We start from the raw sequence: 15,231 nt of genomic DNA, 5'->3' as shown, positions 1-15,231 counted from the left end.
TGATATCGTGAAGGTATTAATCAATATGTTGAAGGGATTACTATTAATCCTAAAAGAGTTCTTATTCAATTAATATAAGAGATAAATTAAAAATACTTGAGGTGGGATCAAAAACTGAGAATAAATTTGTTATCATTTTCAATTAAGAGGTTGAGTTGAAGATTTTTTAGTTGAGTCAGAGTAATAATTTATTATTCTAAAAAGTATAAATGTGATAGAAAAAATATTAAATAAACTTAATCAACCAATTGGGGCTATTTGTGGGATTAAAAAATATTAATAAGTTTAATAATTTTAGTTTGACAAACTATTGTTATGTATTTAACTAATTTTTTTTTATTATTATTAAATATAATTTATAAATCATTAGAAGTAAGTGCTAATTTACTATTGAGTGGTTTAAGAGACCAATACTTGCTTTCAGTCATCTAATGATGAATTTACTCTATTTGTAATTCATTTAATAAAATGGTTAACAGGAATACTTTCAATGACAATAGGTATAAAACTATGATTAGCACCACAAATTTCAGAACATTGACCGTAGAATAATCCTGGTCGATTTATTAAAAAATTAATTTGATTTAATCGTCGAGGAGTTCCATCTACCTTTACTCCAAGAGCGGGTACTGTTCATGAATGGATTACATCTGCGGCGGTTACTAAAATACGAATTTGCGAATTTATTGGTAAAATAACACGATTATCTACATCTAGTAATCGGAATCTATCTGCTGTTAATTCATTTGTTGGGATTATATATGAATCAAACTCTACATTTATAAAATCTGAATATTCATAACTTCAGTATCATTGGTGTCCAATAGCTTTTAGAGTTACTGAAGGTTCATTAATTTCGTCAATTAAATATAAAAGTCGTAAAGAAGGGAAAGCAATAAATAATAGAATAATAGCTGGCAAAATTGTTCAAATTACTTCAATAGTTTGTCCATGAAGTAGATTTCGATTTGTATAGGAATTAAAAAATTATATAAATATTAAGTAACCTACTAAAGTTGTGATTATTACTAAAATTATAAGGGTATGATCGTGAAAAAATGATAATTGTTCTATTAAGGGAGAGGCACTATCTTGAAGGCCAAGGGCTGCTCATGTTGTCATTATGTGTATAAATATGTGTATTATATTATTATATACATATATTAATAATTAAGAATTTATTAAATAAATAAGTATTTTATATTTATGATTCTAATAAAAGTGAAATACTTTATATATGGAGCTTAAATCCATTGCACTAATCTGCCATATTAGAAATTAGTTAAAAGTGGCAATTCAGAATAACTATGTTCAGCGGGAGGGGTATTCTGAAGTCATTCAATTGATGAACTTAGTTGTATAGGGTAAATAACTTGTCGTTGGGAAATTATGCTTTCTCAAATAATAAATAAGAAAAATAAAATTCCTAATAATGAAATAGAAGATCCAATAGTTGAGATAATATTTCATGTTGTATATGCATCTGGATAATCTGAATATCGTCGGGGTATACCTGCTAGTCCTAAGAAATGTTGGGGAAAGAATGTTAAATTTACTCCAATAAATATAATAATAAATTGACTTTTTAGTCATCTAGGGTTTATATTTAATCCAGTAAGTAAAGGGTACCAGTGAATGAATCCAGCTATAATTGCGAATACTGCTCCTATAGATAATACATAATGAAAGTGTGCTACTACATAATAAGTATCATGTAAAATAATATCTACAGATGAATTAGCAAGTATTACTCCAGTTAATCCTCCTACTGTAAATAAAAAAACAAATCCTAGAGCTCATAATATTGCTGGTGAGTAATTTAATTGAGTTCCATGTAGTGTAGCTAATCAACTGAAAATTTTAATTCCTGTTGGTACTGCAATAATTATAGTAGCTGATGTAAAATATGCTCGTGTGTCTACGTCTATTCCAACAGTAAACATGTGATGAGCTCATACAATAAATCCTAACAGTCCAATTGCTATTATTGCATAAATTATTCCTAAAGAACCAAATGTTTCCTTTTTACCTGATTCTTGACTAATAATATGAGAAATTATTCCAAATCCAGGTAAAATTAGAATATAAACTTCTGGGTGGCCAAAAAATCAAAATTAATGTTGATATAAAATTGGGTCTCCTCCTCCAGCAGGATCAAAAAAAGATGTATTTAAGTTTCGGTCAGTTAATAATATAGTAATTGCACCAGCTAGTACTGGTAAAGATAAAAGTAATAATAGTGCTGTTAATACTACAGCTCATACAAATAAAGGCATTCGATCAAATGTTATACCAGTAGATCGTATATTAATTACTGTTGTAATAAAATTTACTGCTCCTAGAATTGATGAAATTCCAGCTAAATGTAATGAAAAAATAGCTAAATCTACTGAAGCCCCTCCATGAGCGATTAGAGATGATAATGGAGGATAAACAGTTCATCCTGTACCAGCTCCGTTTTCTACTATACTACTTACTAGTAATAGTGTAAGAGAAGGAGGTAATAATCAAAATCTTATATTATTTATTCGTGGGAATGCTATATCAGGTGCTCCTAATATTAAAGGTACTAATCAATTTCCAAATCCCCCAATTATAATAGGTATTACTATAAAAAAAATTATTACAAATTAAATTACATTATAAATTTGATCATCTCCAATTAAGGTTCCTGGATGTCCTAATTCAGTCCGGATTAGAATTCTAAGAGATCTTCCTACTATTCCAGCTCATGCTCCAAAAATAAAATATAATGTTCCAATATCTTTATGATTTGTTGAGAATAATCATTGTCGCGATTAAGACAATTAAAATATTCTTTATTATTAAATAAGTAATAAATAGATTAAATGGCTGAAGATTAGGCAATAGATTGTAAATCTATTTATAAGAATAAATTCTTTTTAATCAAAAATTTAACTATAATAAATTTAGTTTAAATAACAAAATACAATTAAATTAATAATTAAGAATTTATTAAATAAATAGATCAAACTAAATTTAAAATTTAGAGCTTTATAGTCAATAATGACATTAGACTGCAATTCTAAAGGAGTATAAATATAGTATTACTAAGGCTTAAAAGATTTAACTTATATTTATAGCTTTGAAGGTTATCAGTTTATTTAACTTAAAGCCTTTCTTTATTTTATAATAAACTAAAATTTTTATAAAGTATTAAATTTTTGATTTAGCTTTTAAGGACATTATAAAGTTATGTAGATAATAGATACTAAAATTAATCTAAATGTGGAAATTAAAGATAAAATTATTATGCATTTAAATGAAATTTTGTTGACTTGCATATAATTTGTTCAATTATTTTCATTATAGTTTAATATAAAAGCAGCGAAACACAAGCGTAAATAAAAAAATAATGTGATTAAAGTTATTACGGTTATAATTGTTATAAGAGTATATTGATTATTTAAAACTAATAATTGAATAACTAATCATTTTGGTAGAAATCCAATAAATGGCGGAAGACCACCTAAGGATAATAAATTTAGAAATAACATAAATTTTAAAATTTTTGAGTTAAAAAATGAATTAAATAATTGATTAATATGATATATTTTAAAATTATTGAAGATAAATGTTAAACTAAAAGATAAAAATGTATAAAAACAAAAATAAATTATTCATATTGATTCACTAACTTGTATTGCAGCTAATATTCATCCTAGATGATTAATTGATGAAAATGCTATTAATTTTCGTAAAGATGTTTGATTTAATCCTCCTATTGATCCAATAATTGTTGATAGAATAATAATTGAAAAAATAAAAATATTTTGTTGAATTGTAATATATGAAATTAATATAATTGGGGCAATTTTTTGTCATGTTATTAATACTAAAGCGTTTATTCATGATAATCCCTCTATAACGTTAGGGAATCAAAAATGGAAAGGAGCTGTCCCACTTTTTAATAAAAGAGAAGAATAGATAATTATATCATTATATATTGAATTTGAATGTAGTATAGGGAAATTATTAAGGTATATTATGATAATAGCAAATAATAAAACAGCAGATGCTATTGCTTGAGTTAAAAAATACTTAAGAGAGGCTTCTGTTGATATTAAGTTGTTATCTCTTATTAGGGGGATAAAAGATAACAAATTAATTTCTAAACCTATTCAAGCTCTTAATCAAGAATTAGATGATACTGTAATTAATGTTCCTACTATTAAAATAAAAAAAAATATGATTTTGGCAGAATTATTGAAAATTAAAAAGAAAAGGATTAAAACCTTTATAAATGGGGTATGAACCCAGTAGCTTAATTAGCTTATCTTTTTCTTTTTATTAAATAAATAGATCAAACTATTTGTGATTTATTTTATTATTATTTTTATTAATAATTGTTTTATATTTTGGTGTATGATGCACAAAAGTTTTTGATACTTTTAGAAATAGTTTAATTCTATTAAATATAATGAATGTAAAGTTATTACATAATTTACCCTATCAAGGTAACCCTTTTTGTCAGGCAATTCATTAAAGGAAAATAACTTATTTGAAATGAAATAAGCTGTTTTCATTGAATTTTTTTTTTTTTTTTTAAATAGTTGATTTATTAAAAACGGGATAAATTTAATTAAATTTACCTATTTTATTATAATAATTAAATATAGTAAATTAATTATTACAATATTTTATTTATCTAGATAATTAAAAATTCCAATATAGACATCTCCGAGAGTTAAAATCACAACTCATAGATAAATATATAGATGAATATAAAAAATTTAATTTTTATTATTAATTTATACAAATGTCTAACGTTAGATCAAAGTATGTGCCTATAAATTTAATATACAATTCTGCATTTTCTAATTTAAAGGGGTTTTTTAACAAAATTAATAGGCATCTATTAATTAATTAAATATTTATATACATATAGATATTTATTGATCTAACTTAGTATACGTCTTATTATTATAAAATACATTATTTAGAAAAAAAAAATTTTTTTAAAATTAAAAAATAAGAGGATTATTTATCAATAAATATTGAAATTTAATAAATATGAAAATTAAAAAAAAAAAAAAAAATTTAGTTTGATCTATTTATTTAATAAATTCTTAATTATTAATTTAATTTTATTTTGTTAATTATTAATTTAATTTTATTTTTTATGCTAAATAGTTTAAATTAAATATAATTATTTTATACTTATTAGTTCTATTAATTTAATTATTTGTATTATTTAAGTTTTATTAATTTATTAAATTTAATGAAAATATTTGAAATGAAATAAGCTGTTTTCATTGAATTTTTTTTAATGAGAAACGGTAAATTTGATTAGGGGTCTTTACTTTTAAGGAAGAAATACTAAAATGTTTTATTAAATTTTAAATTTAGTTTAAATATTTTATACTCAAATAGTTGTTATTAAGAATTTATTAAATTAATAGATCAAACTAAATTTTTTAATTAATTTTAGTTATTATTAAGTTAATTAATTAATAATTTATATTTATTGTGTTGATTTTATATAAGCAGTTGAATTCAATGAAAACATTTGAAATGAAATAAGCTGTTTTCATTGAATTTTTTTTAATGAGAAATGGTAAATTTGATTAGGGGTCTTTTTACTTTTAAGGAGGAATTACTAATTGAGATTTAAATATAGGTCTATCGATAAGTTCGTGCGGTTTTACAACAGATGGCGTAACTTGATTATTATTCCATCGATCCACATTTCCAAACATTCATTGGAGAGCTACTGTCGTAAGGCACAAACGTCAGTATAAGTTTTTTATTTGAAGCGTAAACAACAATATTTTTACCACACTTGAAAATGTCGAATTTCGTGCCAAATAATGTGTTTTTGCGGGGAATTCTCCTTCATTATTTTAATATGAAGAAAAAAGCAGCCGAAAGTCATCGTATCTTGGTGGAAGTTTATGGTGAGCATGCTCTAGCTGAGCGAACGTGCCAGAAGTGGTTTGCACGCTTTAAAAGTGGTGATTTTGGCTTGGAAGACGAAGAACGCGAGGGTGCGCCGCCAAAGTTCATGGATACCGAATTGGAGGAATTGCTCGATCAAGATCCGGCTCAAACGCAAGAAGAGGTTGCAAAAACTTTGGGAGTTGATCAATCAACCATTTCCAAACGTTTAAAAGCCATGGGAATGATCCGAAAGGTAGGCCATTGGGTGCCGTATGAATTGAAGCCAAGAGACGTTGAACGCCGTTTTATGGCATGCGAACAACTGCTTCAACGGCACAAAAGAAAGGGTTTTTTGCATCGATGAAAAGTGGGTCCATTACGACAATCCAAAACGTCGGGCAACGTATGGATACCCTGGCCATGCTTCAACATCGACGTCGGCGCAGAATATTCATGGCCTGAAGGTTATGCTGTGTATCTGGTGGGACCAGCTGGGTGTTGTGTATTATGAGCTACTGAAACCGAATGAAACGATTACGGGGGATGTCTACCGACGACAATTGATGCGTTTGAGCCGAGCACTGCGAGAAAAACGGCCGCAATACGCCGATAGACACGACAAAGTTATTTTGCAACATGACAATGCTCGGCCACATGTTGCACAAGTGGTCAAAACATACTTAGAAACGCTCAAATGGGATGTCCTACCCCACCCGCCGTATAGTCCAGACCTTGCGCCATCCGATTACTATCTCTTCCGATCGATGCAACATGGCCTGGCTGACCAGCACTTCCGTAATTACGATGAAGTCAAAAAATGGATCGATTCGTGGATTGCGGCAAAACCGACCGAATTTTTCACAAAGGGAATCCGTGAATTGCCAGAAAGATGGGAAAAAGTAGTAGCAAGCGATGGACAATACTTTGAATATTAAATTTGTAACCATTTTACGTCAATAAAGTTTCAAATTTCGAAAAAAAACCGCACGAACTTATTCATAGTCCTATATAATATAATATAATATAATATAATATAATATAATATAATATAATATAATATAATATAATATAATATAATATAATATAATATAATATAATATAATATAATATAATATAATATAATATAATATAATATAATATAATATAATATAATATAATATAATATAATATAATATAATATAATATAATATAATATAATATAATATAATATAATATAATATAATATAATATAATATAATATAATATAATATAATATAATTTAATATACAATAATATAATACATATAATATAATATAATATAATCTATATACATATATAAAATTCAAATTATGTATGTAGGTATCTATAGATCGACTTGCGTCCTAAACGCATAAACCGATCGTAACCAAATTTGAAACACGAACTGGATACCTTACCGGAATGGTCATGGCCTAAAAAATATTTTGATGTATATAGGGGGCGTGGCACCTCCCATACAAATAGAATTTTTAACAGTCCGTATTTCTGGAAGTATTTACTTTAGACTACTGAAATTTGGTAAAGGGTTATGTGACATTAATCCCTACCACATCCAGAAAAACTGCGTATAACGAAAAAGGGGGCGTGGCTCCTCCCATTCAACTGGATTTTTTTATAGTCCATATCTCTGGAAGTATTTAGGTTAATCCAATGAAATTTGGGAAGGGGTTATATGAAGTTAATCTCTAACACCTCCAAGAAAACTGAGAAAAACGAAAAATGGGGCTTGCACCTCCCATATAAATGCAATTTTTCATTGACCATATCTCCGGAAGTATTTGGGCTAGACAACTGAAATTTGTTAAGAGATTATATAATATAAGGTTAATACCTAACACCTGCATGAAAACTGGTGATAGCTAGAAATGGGGCGTGACACCTCCTATACAAATGGGATTTATCATACTGCATATCACTGGACGCATTTATGGTAGAATACCAAAATTTCTTAAAAAGTTTAATGAAGTTAGTATTTAGTACTCCTAGAAAAAATATGAGCTTAGAGAAAAATGGGGGTTAGACCATTTGAAATAGAAACGAATTTATATTATCAACGATAGAGGTATTGCTGAATTGAATGCATTCTCTTATTGGTAAAGCTTTATCGGTAAGTAAACAGTCCATCAAAATAAGCGAATTATCAATTTTAGTTAAAAAAAAAGCTTTAAAAACTACGCCATGCCTAGATAATAATGCTTGTTTAGCTACATAAATATTACACTCAAAGCTATATGATTACGTATGTAAGCTAAAATAGTTTTATTTTGAAATTCAATATGAAATAATCCAAATTAATAAAATAGCAAACCACACACATCAAATTGAAGTGCAAGTTTAACCAGCGGAAAATATTGACAGTGTACACCACAAGTTATAAAATCATCGTTTAATCGCCATCAGTGTAAATATGTAAACAAAAAACAGCTGATGCATTCCATTGTAATGTGGGAACACAGGTGAGAGTGTCGTACGGGAACACACCTATACCTATCAGTGAGGCCACACTGATTTCATTATTCATTTTTATTCACTATTCAACTGAATTTAACGTCGTTATGAATTCGAAGAAATAGATCATTCGAGAAGCGTTCTTGCAACTACAAGACATTTAAAAATTGAGTTCTTTTACAAGTTATATATTTCATCTTAATCTTGAGCTTTCATAGGAAATAAAGCGTGTTAATTTTAATAGAAAAGTATATGTGGAGTTTTGTTCCCCCACATAATTGGTGACCCCTACAATTTACCAACACGCATCATGGAAACACGGCAAACAGACATTGAGAAAACTGGCGATACTGACCCCGTCGTACACAGTGGAGCGTCCAACGAAGAAATTTTTGAATCAATTAATACCTCCCAGCCACAAACACCCTTGGCCGCACACATTGACCGGTTCGAACGATTGGAGCTGCCACCGTTTTGGAGCCAACAAGTCCAAGTATGGTTTGCCGCAATCGAGGCGCAGTTCCAGCTCAGGAAGATCAAAGCGGACGCAACGAAATACTATGCAGTAGTCGCCCGCCTTGACCAAGACGCGCTGATGATGGTGGAGAACATCGTTGCGAACCCACCCTCATCAGATAAGTATATTGCGTTAAAGGAGGCTCTGGTCCACCGTTTTGAAATTCCGCAGGAGCGCCGGTTCAAAATGCTGGGAACGACGTCCTACTGAACTGTTGCCAGAAATTAATCGATGCGGCTGGATCGAATTCCTCTACAGATTCAATTAGCACTCGCCGCCACTGGTGAACAGGACAATGCTAAACTCGCACAGACAGCAAACAGGCTTATGCAGTGGGATACAGAAGCAACTGGACGAGCTAGCTAAGCAGATCGAGAAACTATCACAAAAACTTAACAGAGCGACAGTGGGCGAAGACAGCCAGAAACGCTTCAACAACTCGACAAACGTATCTCGCAGCACCACCGACAATACCTCAACATCCACGTGCTATTATCATCGGAGATTTGGCGAACGTGCCAAAAAGTGCACGCAGCCTTGTACTTTCCAGGGAAACGCCAATCGCTGCCAGTAGACACGGCGGATACTGGTGGCAAGTCAATTCCTCGTCGATTATTTGTATACGACCGTACAACAGGTACGAAATTCCTCGTCGATACCGGCGCGGATATTTCGGTTACATCACCTTCGCGGTAAGACCAAACAACACAAACACAGTTTCGACTTCAAGCTGCAAACGGCAGCAAAATAGAAACGTATGGTGAGAAGGTCATCGTGCTCAACATCGGCTTACAGCGACCGATCCGTTGGATTTTCCGCATCGCTAAGGTGCCTCAGTTAATCTCGGTGAGAACTGACTACATCGTCCCGACGGTAACTTTCAATAGGAATTTTGTCACTCTCTTTCCAACTAAGGAAGAATGGAATAAGGGATTCTCTCTAAACAACTTCGACACTACAGTCTATACGGATGGAAGTAAAATGGGCTGCGGTGTTGGAGCTGGTATATATTCTCACAGACTTAAAATTGAGAAATCTGTGCGTCTCCCTAATACCAGCAGTGTCTTCCAGGCGGAAGTACTGGCGATTGGGGAAGCTTGTAGGCTACTAATCGCAGATTTCTCTTTTAAGGGTATTATCGCTATTCTCTCGGATAGCCAAGCTGCAATCCAGGCACTGGGTTCGGCCACAACAACCTCCAAAGTGGTGGAACAAAGTAGGAATAGCCTCCCCATCTTGAGTGAAAACCATAAAGTTACCTTAATCTGGGTCCCGGGACATCGGAACATTGAAGGTAACGAAAAAGCAGATGAACTGGCAAGAGGGGGATCTGCCATGAATAACGCTCTTGCAGAATCGGTACTCACACCATTAGGTGCAGTCAAGAGCACAATTTCCCAAAAATACCTCCGAGTCGCTGACTGTAGGTGGAAAGTCCAGACGAAATGCAAAATTAGCAGAACGTTATGGCCCACCTACAACCTCAAGCAATCGTTGGCATTAATAAGAATGAAACGACGGGACGCCTGGAGACTCACGGCAGTCATAACTGGCTTTTGGTCTGTCGGAGAACAAGCAGCCAAAATGGGTATCCCTCACAATACATACTGTCACAGTTGTAAACAACCGGAGAAAAGGGAGACAATCTTCCATTTCCTCTGTGAATACCCTGCCCTATGGAAGGACAGAATGTTAACCCTGGGCCAATCGCTGTTCGAGAATTTCGAACAATTATCTGGCTTAGACGTTAACAACCTAATAAGGTTCCTTAACCGCACAGACTGGATATAGTTATGCTGTAAAAACCGTTAAACAAGTTGGCAACGAGGATGTGGTTAAGGTATTTGTAAAAGTATCCATGTCCAGATAGCATCTGTGTGGTATAATAGTTTACCTCGCCGAACTGTCTGTTATACCATTTGTCTAGATTTGGTATAAGTCTCTTCGTCCATCTGCCTTTCGTCTCTGACTCCCATCGCACTTGCCATATTTGTAGTGTATGTGCTCTAATTTGCTGCTTTGCGCTCGTTTTGGTGCGGGCGCGTGTGTGGTCTCCTATGGCGTTTGTCTCGCTCTTTTTAAAATTCCATAGATCTTTTCGCTCTCTCGCTAGCCGATCTATAGGTATCGTGCCGCTAATAATGAGTACTGCTGCTTCTGATACCGTGCGATAAGCTGAAGCGACGCGGAGGGCGGCGGTTCTTTGGGCCTTGACCAGGATCTTGCGGCGACACTCAGTTTTAAGTGTGTCCGCCCATACTTCACATCCGTATAGTAAAATGGACACCGTCGTGTCCATGAGCAGCTTCCGCCTGCTTGCGATGGGTCCTTCGATGTTAGCAATTAGTCGTGATAGCGTTGAGATTGTTTTGGTGGATTTTTCAGCAGCGTACTGGATATGTGCCCAGTATGTCAGCTTGTTGTCCAGTATGATGCCCAGATATTTCACCACGTTTGAGGCTGTTTTGTTCTCTGTATAGACTGGCATTGTCACTTCTACAGGTATGTAGGATCAGTTCTGTTTTTTCCGGAGCTAAACTAAGGTCTTGCGAGTCGAGCCATGTCTTGATTCTTGTCATCGTTTGTGTAAGTTTCCGCCTTGCTGCGTCTAAATCCCGTGCGGTAATTACTCCTGCGACATCGTCCGCGTATCCTACTAGGTAGGAATCGTCGGGCATGTCGGTGGTGAGGATGCCGTCATAACTGACGTTCCAGAGATCGGGGCCTAGTATGGACCCTTGGGCCGCACCGGAGGTTATCATTTTTGTCCGTTGTCCTTTTCTTGTGTCGTAGATGAGTACGCGATCTTTGAGGTAGCTGCGGATCATCTTCATGAGGTGTTGGGGTATTTTGAACCGCTTCCCCAATGCGTCTATCATATTTTTCCACTTTGTGCTGTTGAAAGCGTTCTTTACGTCGATTGTAGCGAGGAGCACGATTGGTCGGGAAAAACGATTTATGCTCCGTGCTTTTGCTATGCTCTTTACTACATCTTCAATTGCTCCAATTGTGGACCTTCGCGGTCTAAAGCCGTGTTGCCTATCCGAGAGGCCTCCCGATTCGCTTATCGCTGCTACCATTCGAGGTTTCAGCATTTTTTCCAGCAGCTTCCCTGCCGTGTCGAGCATGCACAGAGGGCGATACGCTGATGGGGTTTCAGGGTCTCCTTTCCCTTTGCTTATGAGGACTAACTTTTGTCTCTTCCAAATTTCTGGAAAAGTTCCTTCATATAAGCAGGCATTGTACATGTGGAGAAGCGTTTGTGGGCGCTATACTGCGATAATTTTCAAAACCTCCGATGGAATCCCGTCAGGACCTGGCGCTTTGTTATTTTTGAGAGTTGCAGCTGCGTCTCTCAGTTCGTCTACCGTGAAAAGCGGGGGTGGGTCGGTATTTTCCCCGTCAACTCTATCTGCCATGAGGTCATGTGTGGGGAAGAGTGTATTCACTATGCTTTCCGTAGTGGCTTCGCTTAGTTCAGGAGGTGGCTGCCTTGGTCCGAGCTTGTTTAGCACGAGTTTATATCCTAAGCCCAAGGGATTTTGGTTTATATCGCGCCGAAACTCCTCCCATTTTTCTTTCTTGCTTTTCAGGATGGCCGTCTTTAGGGAGCTTTTTGCAGCTTTGTATTCGGCGTGCTCTGTTGTGGCGAGGCTGGTTCTTCGTGCTCTTGTATACTTCCTTCTTTTGCTGATGCACGTATGCCTCAGATCGCGGATTTCGTTAGTCCACCAGTTTACGGATTTCTTTGGGTGTGCATTTTTTATCTTGGGCATTGCTGCTGAGCACGCTTGCGTTATCCTTCTCAGCGTCATCTGTACTTTGTGTCTGGTGCTACTTGGCTCTTCGTGGTGTGGTTGTTCCTCGTCAATTTTAGCAATAAGTTTTGCTTTGTCAAGTTTTGATGTATTCCATTTCCGCGAGTTTTTGATGCGTTTCGTTGCGTTTGCGTTTGTTTCTCCGGCGCAGTAGGTAATGTACTGGTGGTCACTGCCATTGTAATCTTCCAGAACTGTCCATTCACGTATTTTGTTTGCGTAGCTTTCAGACCCTAGAGTATATCCGGAATTGTACCTTCACACCCTGGTCTTCGAAAGGTAGCTTTATTGCCCACATTTGCAACGGCGAGTCCTAGTCTATGCGGCCATGTCTATTATTCATTGGCCTCTCAGGTTTGTTCTTCGGCTACCCCATTCCATGGCCTTAGAGTTAAAGTCTCCGGCGATGATGGTGTGCCCGCCCATTTGGCGAGCTGTGTCTTCAATATTGTCCAGTTTAGTTTGGAAGTCAGCAATGTTATCACTTGGTGTAAGGTAGCAGCTAATAATTGTGAGACATTTGCTCCTCATCCAGACGTACCCGTTTCCAGGTCCGCTGTTCGTCACTTGGAGCGTCGTGTTATCCTTGCACCATATTGCTGCTATTGAAGAGAGATCTTTTATAAACCATCCAACACTTGGAGAGACGTACTGTTCGCTTAGAACTGCTATGTCTGCTTCCTTTTCCAGCATGATTTGCGGCAAGAGTAAGTCCGCCGTAGTGCTCCTGTGCATGTCACCTTGTAGAATCTTTATCATTTCGACATTATTTCATTATAGGACGCACATCGTACTGAACCTAGCATATTACCTGCGTCAGAAAGATCTTTACTTCGGCATATACAACAATCCGGTGGGCTGCTGCATTCTTTAATTTTGTGTCCGGGCTTCCGGCGTCGTCCTTAACCCTGCTGTTAGGCCCTTTACACTGCCATTGTAAGTGTCTGGTTTCACAGCACCGGTAGCATTTCTTCTTGTCAATGCAGAGTCTCATTTTTCTGTTGATCCATCCTATTTTAACGCGAATCGTTCATTATTCGAATACCTTACTATTCGAATACCTCACTATTCGAATACCACCTCACTCTTCGAATACCACCTCACTATTCGAATACCTTACTATTCGAATACCTCACTATTCGACTACTTTACTATTCGAATGCCTCACTATTCGAATACCTTACTATTCGAATACCTTGAATTTGAATTTGAAAAGGTCGAGCCAAGGAGCACCAGGAGATTTGGTGGCTCCCAAAACACTCAGGCTAAAAAGCCCATTGTATTTAAAGCTCTGGAAAGGGGGTAGATAGTCAAGGAGGGAGGGAGAAAAGTATCAGAGAAAGAGATAGGAAAGAATAGAGACAGAGATAGAGATAGTTAGTCCTGTGAGAATTTTCCAGATTCTTTGACAAATCTGTAAATATCCTCCAGTTTTAGAGAACGAATATTACCCATTCCCATGACATCGGAACCCAATACCCGTAGTCGCGCTCTAGCAAAGGCAGGACACTCACAGAGAAAGTGCTCAGTGCTATCCGCCTCCTCCAAGCATGACAGGCATACCGGGTCCTCGATGATTCCAATGGTGGTCATATGCTGACCCCATGGGTTGTGTCCTGTAATGATGCCGACCATCAACCGAATGTCTTTCCTTCTAAGTTTTAGTAGAAAGTTTGACAGTTTTCTGTTCGGACTTGTCACAAAACACTTTGCAGTTCTGCAGCGTTCTAGACCGGACCATCGCTCTTTATGTAGATTGCCTACATAATCGTTGATCCAGTTCTTGATTCCTGCGGGACTGATTCCGATTATTGGCTCTGGCCCCTGTGGGGGCACCGCTGATCCACGGTTTGCCAATTCGTCGGCAATTTCGTTTCCTTGAACACCGGAGTGTCCCGGAACCCATATAAGTACAAGCCTGTTTTGTCTTGCGACAGAATTAAGCTTCTTCTTACATTCTTGAACAATCTTTGAGGTTTGCTTCGCGTTCTCCAGGGCCTTCAATGCAGCCTGACTGTCACTGAAGACTCCAATCTGTTTCCCGCTCCATCTCCTCTCGATTATCCATTCGGCTACTTTTAGGATGGCAAAAACTTCTGTTTGGAAAACAGTTGCCATTCCCCCCATAGCGTAGTGATACTTATTACTATCGTTTAAGTACCATCCGGCTCCAGACCCTATTTCAGTCTTGGACCCGTCGGTAAAGAAAATATCCGTCAAACCTCCCTGCATGCCTCCTGGATTGCTCCATTGCTCACGCAATGGAAATCTGACATCAAATTTCCTTCCGAATGAAACTGTGGGTATCAGGTCATCTTTAGGTGCCAAAAACAGTGGACACTGCTCCGACAGCAACTTAAAGATTTCTCTGTGTCCCGAAGTTCCATCTTCGTGCCAGAGACCATATTTATGGAGTCTGCACATTGCTTTTATTGCTTCCTGTTGTATCTTAAGATCCAGGGGGAGCAAATCGAGCATAGCATTTAGGGCATCTCCAGAGGTTGTACTCATGGCACCCGTGATGCATAA

At 35.6% G+C, this 15,231-nt stretch overlaps 2 pseudogenes; both read right to left on the bottom strand.

Annotated features, from left to right (window-relative positions):
* Positions 1-1,271: 1,271 nt before the first annotated feature.
* Positions 1,272-2,795, bottom strand: LOC129249888 (cytochrome c oxidase subunit 1-like; annotated as a pseudogene).
* A 411-nt stretch (positions 2,796-3,206) lies between these two features.
* On the bottom strand, positions 3,207-11,372 carry LOC129249887 (NADH-ubiquinone oxidoreductase chain 2-like; annotated as a pseudogene).
* Between the last annotated feature and the right edge of the window lie 3,859 nt (positions 11,373-15,231).

Source organism: Anastrepha obliqua, chromosome 6 (genome assembly GCF_027943255.1).
Source record: "Anastrepha obliqua isolate idAnaObli1 chromosome 6, idAnaObli1_1.0, whole genome shotgun sequence".
Classification (NCBI taxonomy): Eukaryota; Metazoa; Arthropoda; class Insecta; order Diptera; family Tephritidae; genus Anastrepha; species Anastrepha obliqua.
This window is presented reverse-complemented; position numbering and strand designations above follow the sequence as displayed.